Source organism: Crocodylus siamensis, chromosome 4, assembly GCF_052110815.1.
Source record: "Crocodylus siamensis isolate JL-2025a chromosome 4, ASM5211081v1, whole genome shotgun sequence".
NCBI lineage: Eukaryota > Metazoa > Chordata > Crocodylia > Crocodylidae > Crocodylus > Crocodylus siamensis.
In genome coordinates, this window is record NC_143398.1 from 125,997,526 (window position 1) to 126,006,460 (window position 8,935).

Consider the following 8,935-nt stretch of genomic DNA (forward strand, 5'->3'; position numbering starts at 1 on the left):
GTCATGGGGTCACTGCTTGTATTTGACCATATTCACATCTATGTAAATCCTTCACTTGTCAGGTTTATTACGTTTGTATTAGTAACACTGAGAACTAATGGCTGTGTTCTCTTGGTAACATCTAGTTTTAACATCTAGTCAACTTTTATTTTTGTTTCTTAGTGCTAATGATAGTTTGTTGCTTGTAGTTTAGCATATCAATGTGATATTATGTCCTTGCATATCCCAGTCTGTCAAACACCTCATCAAATACAAGGTGCACCCTGTCCTACAGCCAAATTCTACACTCATTTGATCAAATGCATTTGAAGACTGCTGCCCAACCCAGAAAGCTATGGGGCGTCTAGTATTCCAAACTCTCTACTGCAGAGCATCTTCACCTTACACAGCTGTAGCACTGTACTTGTTCCACATGGATTTGCTTTCAACTTAATATAGCAAAATTACAATATAACAAAAAAGTACAGCAGCTCAAGTCTGTCTCTCTCCAGATCAGCTCTTTAATGTGTGCTTAAGGTTAAGCACATGCTTTATTCCTGTGCGTGCTGTTCAGCTATCACCTAGAGCTCTGGGGGCTGATGGAGGTACAATTCATTCCATGCCTCAGTTCTAATTGTTTAACAGAAGTCTTTGGGTAATACAACTACCAATTCCAGCTGGGTTTTGCCAGAGTCTTTTAAAGGTACAGTTCCCCACGGTCAATGTTAGTATCACACAGAACTGCAAATACATAAAAATGATTTATTAACTTAAAATGCTTAATTTAGTTTTCATAGAGGCTGTGCAGCTTCATGGTCTTCTGATTTCCCCTGAACCTAGCTGCTTCATAGGGCTGTGCAAAGCTTCAGTTGCTGATTTCAATTTGGAGAAGATTTGGCCCAATTTGGCTGACTCTGTGCTGGTAAGTAGGGGGTGGGAGGGAGGGCTGGAGGAGGGAGGAGACCATGGGGGGACCCCTGCCAGGCCCCATCCCCTGCCTGCTCACCCAGCCTCCCTGAGTGCTCCCCTCCCCCTCCCCCCATGGTTACCCTGCCTGGCCCCAGCGCACCAGTGCTTTTTTTTTTTTTTTTTTTTTTTTTTTTTAAAGCCCCACACTTATTTGCTGCTGCCAGGTGGGGGGGTGGGACAGGGGAAACAATCCCCACTGCTCTGCGCTGCATGGGGGGCTCTACCATGAGCCCCCATCCCCCACCCACTCTCCCAGCCCTGTCAATAGCTGCCCTGCCTGGCACCAGTGTCCTGGCTCCACACAGCAGCCTCTAGGGGCTTGTGGCAGAGCCCCCCACACAGTGCAGGGCAATGGGGTGCAGCGAGGATCACTCCTTACCCTGGCAGGACCCAGTGACTGTGGGGTTCTTTTTTTTAAAGAGACGGGAGCTGGGGCTGAGCAGGGCAGCCATTGATGGGTCTGGGAGTGTGAGCAGGGGATGGGGCTGATTCAGAGATTTGGCCGAATTGATTTGGGATGGTGATTCAAATCACCAGATTGAATCACTGTTGCCCAAATTGGCCAAATCCAAAGTAAATACTAGCCGCTTCGCACAGACCTGCTGCTTCATCACTTCCAGGTAGCAATAATTCTACTAATCCTTGTGTTCTGGATTCAGCTGTGGGTGCTGACTGACACTTGCTCTGGTCAGTGGTTGAAAGGTCCCTCCCTCATCTGAAACGTTGAGAAGGTACCATCTGTTCCTTCACAGCCTATGTCCATATGATTTCATATGACCATGGAGAGCTCACAGCCTGAACAATCAAGTTTTTTTTATAGTCAGATTGTGTGTGTTAGAGGTCTGTGGAGAAGGGCTTATTTTCCATCAAGAATGGTGCTCTGAATAAGAAACCTTTGTTTATTGTAGCAAAGTTCCTAGAAGATGATAATAGTTTTCCATTATTTTTATTTGCTAGAAGGTCCTGTAATTAAGGCTAGGAGCTGTTTACAATTACTTTGTTGCATCTGAAGCTTCTTAAAGCAAATTGCTAGGTAACCTAAATGTTGGTGTAAAATATATAACAGTGAAATTCTGAGGTGCTGGGGGAGATGGCATTGCAAAAAGAGTGGGGAGTGGTCTAAACAGGCATTTTGTACCTGTATGACTTGTTTAAAAACTGCTGTGGCTAAAATGGTGTAGTCCTCTAGTGCGAATGCATATAACAGTTTAAGGGTACTTACTTTAGCTGACTACTAAATTTATGGGATAAAGCAATATTGATATAAGCACCTTTCTTGCTGGGGTTCACAACATGGCATTGAGAATAGGAGGTTATTCTGCCTTTTTTATCAATTGCTAGATGTCCATAACCAATTGTTAAAACAACAGCAAAAAAAGAAAAGAAAAAAAATCTGTAGGTAGGCAAAATAAGACAATTCCTGTTAATTTTTTCTGGTTTTACAGTTGTGTTTTTACATCTTCCCTATACCAATTTCCACCAGCTCAGTATGATTACATAAAAAATAATAAATGTAAACCATTTTAAATCCCGTTGGATTTTGGCCTCCTGTGCTGACTGACTTGACAGAAAGTTGGCAATCTGAAAGCAAAAAGGGCAAGAAGCTTGAATAGGACACCTTTGAATTAATTTCAGAACAGTCACCACAATGAGGAGAGAGAGGCCTAAAATTAGCTAATAGGTAACACTGAAGGAGCCTACCAGTATTAGCCTAAAACCCTGCTCCTCTCCAAGGAAACAGTGTCCACAATCCTGGATCATCTGAAAGTGTAGGTGTTTCCAGCCTTTTACTTAAAAACAAAGCAGGGCTAGCTGCCTTTTTTAGCCCAGTGATCTTGCCCTACTTTTTATACAAAATCCTAGTGGTTACAGCACTTGCCCATGATACAAGACCCAGGTCTAACTCTCTTCAACATCTGTCCTCAGGAGTCGCAAACCCACCTGGCCAACTAACCACATGAGTGTCTTACCAGCTTCTGCTTTCTCTGTGCAAAAATGAAGTTTATTTCTTACATATGGGGGCTTTTTACCATCTTTAACTTTCCCTGAGCCTGATGAAGGGTGTGTGAGCCCAAAAGCTTGCAGAACAAGACAATTTTTTTTTGCAGTTTCTCAGTTGGTCTAATAAAAGGTATCATCTGAATGACGGCCAGTATGGCTTCATTGAAGGCAGGTCTTGCCTTACCAACCTCATCTTCTATGACCAGGTAGCTCCCCACCTGGACATGAGAGAGCAGGCTGATATTGTATATGTTGACTTCCAAAAGGCCTTTGATCTAGTATCCCATGATGTCCTCATGAAAAAATTGGAGGATTGTGGGCTTACCTGTAAGACAGTCAGGTGGGTGAGAAACTGGCTGCAGAACAGTACCCAGAGGGTCGTAGTGAATGGATCAGTGTCATCCTGGTGAAGTGGGCAGCAGTCTCCTGCAGGGTCAGTGTGCAGTCCAGTACTTTTCAACATCTTTATTAACAATTTGGATGTGGGGGTGAAGAGTTCACTGGCCAAGTTCATGGGTGACACCAAGTTATAAGGAAACGTGGCCATGCTTGAAGATGGGCTACAGATACAGGTGGACCTAGACAGGCTAGCAAGTTGAGAGGATCTGAATCTGATGAAGTTCAACGTTGAGATATATAAAGTGCTCCGCCTCGGGACAGGCAAGCCCCAACACACCTACAGGGTTGGTGGCACCAAACTGACTAGCACCACAAGTGAAAGGGACCTGGGGGTAATAATAGAACACAGTATGAATATGAGCCAGGAGTGCAATGCTATAGCTAGTAGGGAAAATAATTCTCTGGTATGCATCAATCAGTGCATCTCAAGCAAAACCAAGGAGGTAATTCTTCCACTCTCCTCAGCACTGGTGAGACCACAGCTGAAGTACTGCATCCAGTTCTGGGTACCACACTTTAACAAGGATGTGGACAAGGTTGAGAGAGTCCAAAGAAGAGCCACCTGTATGAGCAGAATCTTACACAGCAAGCCATATGAGGAAAGACTAAGAATAAGCTCCCTCCAGAGGTGGTGTAGTCGTCTACCCTGGAAATCTGCAAGAAGAGACTAGACAGTCACCTTGCTAGAGTCACCTGACCCCCAGTTATCTGTCCTGCTTGGTGCAGGGGGATGGATCTGATGATCTTCCAAGGTCCCTTCTGGCCTTACAATCTATGAATCTCTGAACCAAGAGTTCTGGATTTTTGCTTTTTTTTTTTTGTCTCAGACCAACATGGCTGCCAAGTACATCCCAGAAACATGGATCAGAATTGGACTGATGTAGGTTTGTTGCTGGTCTGTTCACCCTAGCAAGGCTGAGTTATTGCTGGTGATGTGCAATAGCAGTTTTAGATGCCTGGGGAACTTCATGGTGAAACAAACAAAGCTGAGGCACTTACCGAGTTTTGAATCAAGCAGCAGGTAAAGAGGGATTTTAGGTGCCTAAATGTTTAAATCCTGTTTTGTGTTAAGTTCCTAGTACTCAGGCTCTTAGCCTCTAAGCTGAAGAGCATATGACTTGGTGTGAAGTCTCTTTGGTTTTTTATTTATTTGTTTTGGTTTGTTTTTTTTCCTTCCCCTCCTAGATCTACTGATTTGGCTCTACTACTACCTATCTTCTTACTTTATTCCATCAATTTTATAGTTGTCTAAATAGATATTTCAACTATTGGTACTAGATTTATGACCCAGATACCTTGTTCCGGGCAGATCAAAGCCCTCAAACCAACTATGACCTTTCCATCTGATAATAGGTGAATTTGATTGATACACAGTGATAGAAGGTAAGAATAATGCAAACAATTCTATATCTACTAGTCCCAGGGTTCTCATCGAGTCAAGGTACGTCTGGCCAGTATGCAAGCTTCACTCTTGAATGTCAGGTGTCAGCAGCCTGGAGGTCAGAGGCAGGTGTAGGTGAGATGGGCTGGTGGTGTGCCCTCTGTCCATGGTGGCCTCAGGTTCCCTTCTTGGGGACCCTTTGCTGTTGTGAAATTCCTCCTTTTGCATTCTTTTCCCCTCCTGATGGCTTTTCATCTCTAGGCATTGCTGATTGGTTTTCCTGTGGTTGTTATACTGTCTACATTCTGTCCTGTCAGCATATTCCTTTGTTTCACAAACCCATCACATGCACCCATCCTAATTTGGGCTTTCTGGTCTTCTCCTAATTTGGTCTGTTCCCCCAAAACGGAAAACCCTGTGACTGCAGCTGGGCACTGTGGCCTGGCAATTGTGGCAGAGTCCCTTATTCCATGTTATGGAACAGAGTGGTACATGTCTTCAATTTTGCAGCCTGTGTGTTTGCTTGCTGCTTGCCTGTGTCAGACACAGTGGGTCTTGAAGGAAACTTTTTCACAAACAGGTTTGTAGAAATCAATTAAACCTTGCCATTCCCCTGGACCATTATTCCAATGTACAGTACCTAGAAGCCAGTTCCCCAAAATAAACCTCTAAATACCATTTTTTTGGCCATCATCAACAAGATGACCAGTAATCAAGTCTTGTGTGCTGACTGCATATCTGTCAGGTACTTAATAAAGCCCCAGCTATAATAAGCCAGACATGTGCCTTAAATGAATGATGCACAAAGTCTCAAGTGGCTTCTGTACCCTGAAAGAGAGGCATGGTTGCCAAAGAAAGCATATTTAAGGGCTCACTAAAGGCCCACTTGATTGGGTGGAGACTTCTAGCTAATTTTTTGAGCTCTTAGCCATAAATTGGAGCACCAAGATGAGAAGGGTGGTTTTTAATGTTCAGATAAAAGGTCAGCAGCAGCAGCAGATCAATTTGCATGTTGAATAGCGCTGCAAATATTGTGACCAAAGATGCACATCTCTCACAGGTCTACACTCATTTACACATCCACATGCTTGTCTTGATCACTACTACTACAGCAGTTGTCCTTCTGGGCTAGGGATGGTCATGCAAAAAGCCTGAGCCTGAATTGATTAAATCTTTGTAGTTTAATCCAACCTGGCTAGGCTGAACCAGTTTGTAACTGCATAGACATCCCCTCTGGACTGAGAAAATGCAGGCACATGCCTACAGTGGCTCAGGCTAGAAGCTGGGGGATGCCAGAGCAGCCCTCCCTTCCCTTCCACACAGCTCAGCTGAGGGGGGTGAGTGGCCAGGCCCTGGCAGGATGATTTGATTAGGGAGGAGTTTCCCTCCTCCCCCTCACTGCTCCTGACCAGCCCAGCAGGGAGTTGATAAGAAGAGCACTTAGCACCCCATCAAAATAACAGAAGCCTCTCTCATTAGTTCAAGCTCTTCTTAAGCAACTTTTTCAAAGGAAGGAACTGAGACACATTACCAGCTGACCTGTTGATTAGCTGCAAAAAGCCCTAGGCAGATGCTATCCTGTCTGCCTTACACAGACACCTCTCAGTATTAGCTAGCATACCACATGCTGGCTAGGGTCTGTTCTGTGGGAGAGGGGAGGGGGGAAATCCCTGCTTGAGCAGGAAGTGGTTGTGGGCAGGGGCAGAGGGAAGCTGGGCAGACCCTGCTGTGTCTGCAGTCTCTACTGGAGTTCCAGTGAAGGAGAGAGGGGCAGGGCCAGCCCTGTTCTGGAGCAGAGAGCCCTGCCCCAGGCTGCAAAGCATCCAGGATGCTGGAGGACTCTTGGTTTAACTTAAACCAGGAAAGGGTCTGGGACAGACATTGCATAAACTGATTTGACCCAAATCAGTTAAGTCTGATACTACATTCAACGAAGTTTATCTCAAAACTGGTTTCAGCCATTTTCAAACTGGTTTATGCACACTGAATCTGTCCTGTTACAGGTTTTAACCACTTTCTGATCACTTCAACCAGTTTACGTGTAATGTCTTTCCCTAGCCTGTAACGACGGTGGGACTCCTGATGACAGCAATGAAATGACCATTTACGTACATCACGGTGTTTCTGGGATTTACTTCATTAATGTTTTCAAGGAATTTGGAAAGATCTTCAGGGATGACAAGCACAGCGAAAAAGCAAACCATGTGTACCAGACACACAATAGTCATGTAGTGGCACATGACATACTAACAGCTCAAGAAATTCTACCAAAAGTTCCACAAGTGGCATTTCATTGACAAGTGTCTCCTCTAAAGAGCTCAGTCAAAAAGTTGATAGGAGCATGGAGGAAAAGTTTGCTGAGAATTCTGTTTGAGCATTGGTGTCCCAGTCCCAAAGACTACTCTAACTACCCAGAAAAAAATGACATAGAAAATAGCTGTGTCTAGAAGGACTTGCAAAGCTATCATAATTTTCTTAATTAAAAATAAAATGCCTTTTGAGAGAGCCAGGAGAAAATAATTTCTTGAGCGTGTCTTCACAAATAGAAGGAAAAGGCTTTCATCACTTGAGCTGCCACCAGTTGCAAGGAGCTTACAAGATGACAGACATTTGAAATTACAGGACACGCCCTGGTTGTTCAGTTTCCCTTGCTCCTGATTCATTGACTCTTTCAAAGCGATATCTTCCTTGGCAATTCATGACTGCAGTAGCAATTTTGTTATGTGGGGCTTTGTTTTAACCCTTCGTGTGTTTGCAGATGAATGGCAAGTGTGGCATTATGTCCTCTCACCCTCTAGAAGGTTAATGGTCAATTGTGAGAGTACAACTGTGAGTAAAGTTCCTGAATTGTTTAGAAGAAAATGAATATCCTTTTGCAGTGCTTCCCTGCTCTCCCCCCTCGCCCACACACACACATGCTCTCCTTCCAAAAAGATCAGAGCATTCCCTCCCTCTACTTTAAATGTAAGTATCACCAAATGCCACCAGGCAAATCTCACCATAATTAAATGCTTTGGTTTAGTATTTGAACAGCAATAACATGAAAAATAACAACAACAGTAAAGAAGTTCTTCCTTTTTATAGACCATGCCATGTGCCACTTCATTTTGGGTTCTGCTTCCAACCAGCACCAAGTGCAACTGGTTGCTCCTCTCTGGAACTGTGCCAGGCTGGAATGTTTTAGGACTTGAAGCTGCTGTTGACCAAACAATCACTTCTGTCCTATAGTTCCTATATTGGTGTCTATTACCAGCTGAAGAAAGAATAGTTCTGTGATCCTGGTCTGTTTAAGATGCTTAGGTTTTACTCCTGACTTTGCAAGTCTCCCTGTGCCACACCTCCCCATCTGTAAAATGGGGATGATAATGTATTTTCCCTACCCCTTTTTATTCTGATTTATTTAGACTTTAAGCTCTTCGGAGTAAGGGATTATAGTTAATGGTGTATGTATAGGGTCCAGCATAGCGGGGTTCCAGTCTCAAATGAGGTTTCTATGGGCGAATGTGATATGGATTAACAGTGATAAAGGAGAGAATCCATAAAAAGATGGATTTTAAAGTGCCTGAGAGAATAAATTTCTCTGTTCCTCTGTTTGAAAGGGAAAAAAGACCAACTACATTGAGTCCCATTTACAGTTTATACTTTTTGTCTTATACAAAATACACAGAATGAATTGTTGATTTATCATCTGCTGAAAAATTATGTTACAAGAATGTAACAAGATATCCAGGCTGAAGAATATAACAACTAATGAATTATTTCATATAGGAGTGAAACCAGGGAAGGGCTGTATTTTACGGAACACATCCAAAATTTATTGTGAAGCAGGCTGCTGAAATAACACTTGATGAGGTCATTTGGTGTGGAGCAAAATTAATCTGTGACAGGTAAGTCCTAGCTATGATGGAGAGAAATAATTTTTTTTTTTCCAATTTGTAGAGTTCTTTCCAGGTGCTGAAACTAGAAAGTGCAAAATAAGGTGCAGATTTTCAATAGTGAGGCTGTTGAACCACTGGAGTAGCATGCACCACTGGAGCAGCATGCACCACATTGGTTGGTGTTCTCCAAAAGTCTTAATTTGTGCAAGAGAGAATCTATTTCAATGACAAAATGCATGAATTATGGATACAGTTATAAGGCTTATGTTTAAGCAGGGACTCAAACTAGGTGAATCCATTCCATTGCATGGATTCAAAGTGGCCGATT

The 8,935-nt window shown here is 43.4% G+C and overlaps 1 protein-coding gene across 1 annotated transcript in view; it reads left to right on the plus strand.

Annotated features, from left to right (window-relative positions):
• Positions 1-6,921, plus strand: part of STK38L (serine/threonine kinase 38 like) — a 95,571-nt gene extending 88,650 nt beyond the window's left edge. The window contains exon 15 of the mRNA XM_090043699.1: positions 6,788-6,921. The gene's annotated coding sequence lies outside the window, so the exon portion shown is untranslated. The remainder of the gene's footprint in view (positions 1-6,787) is intronic.
• The last annotated feature ends 2,014 nt before the right edge of the window (positions 6,922-8,935 follow it).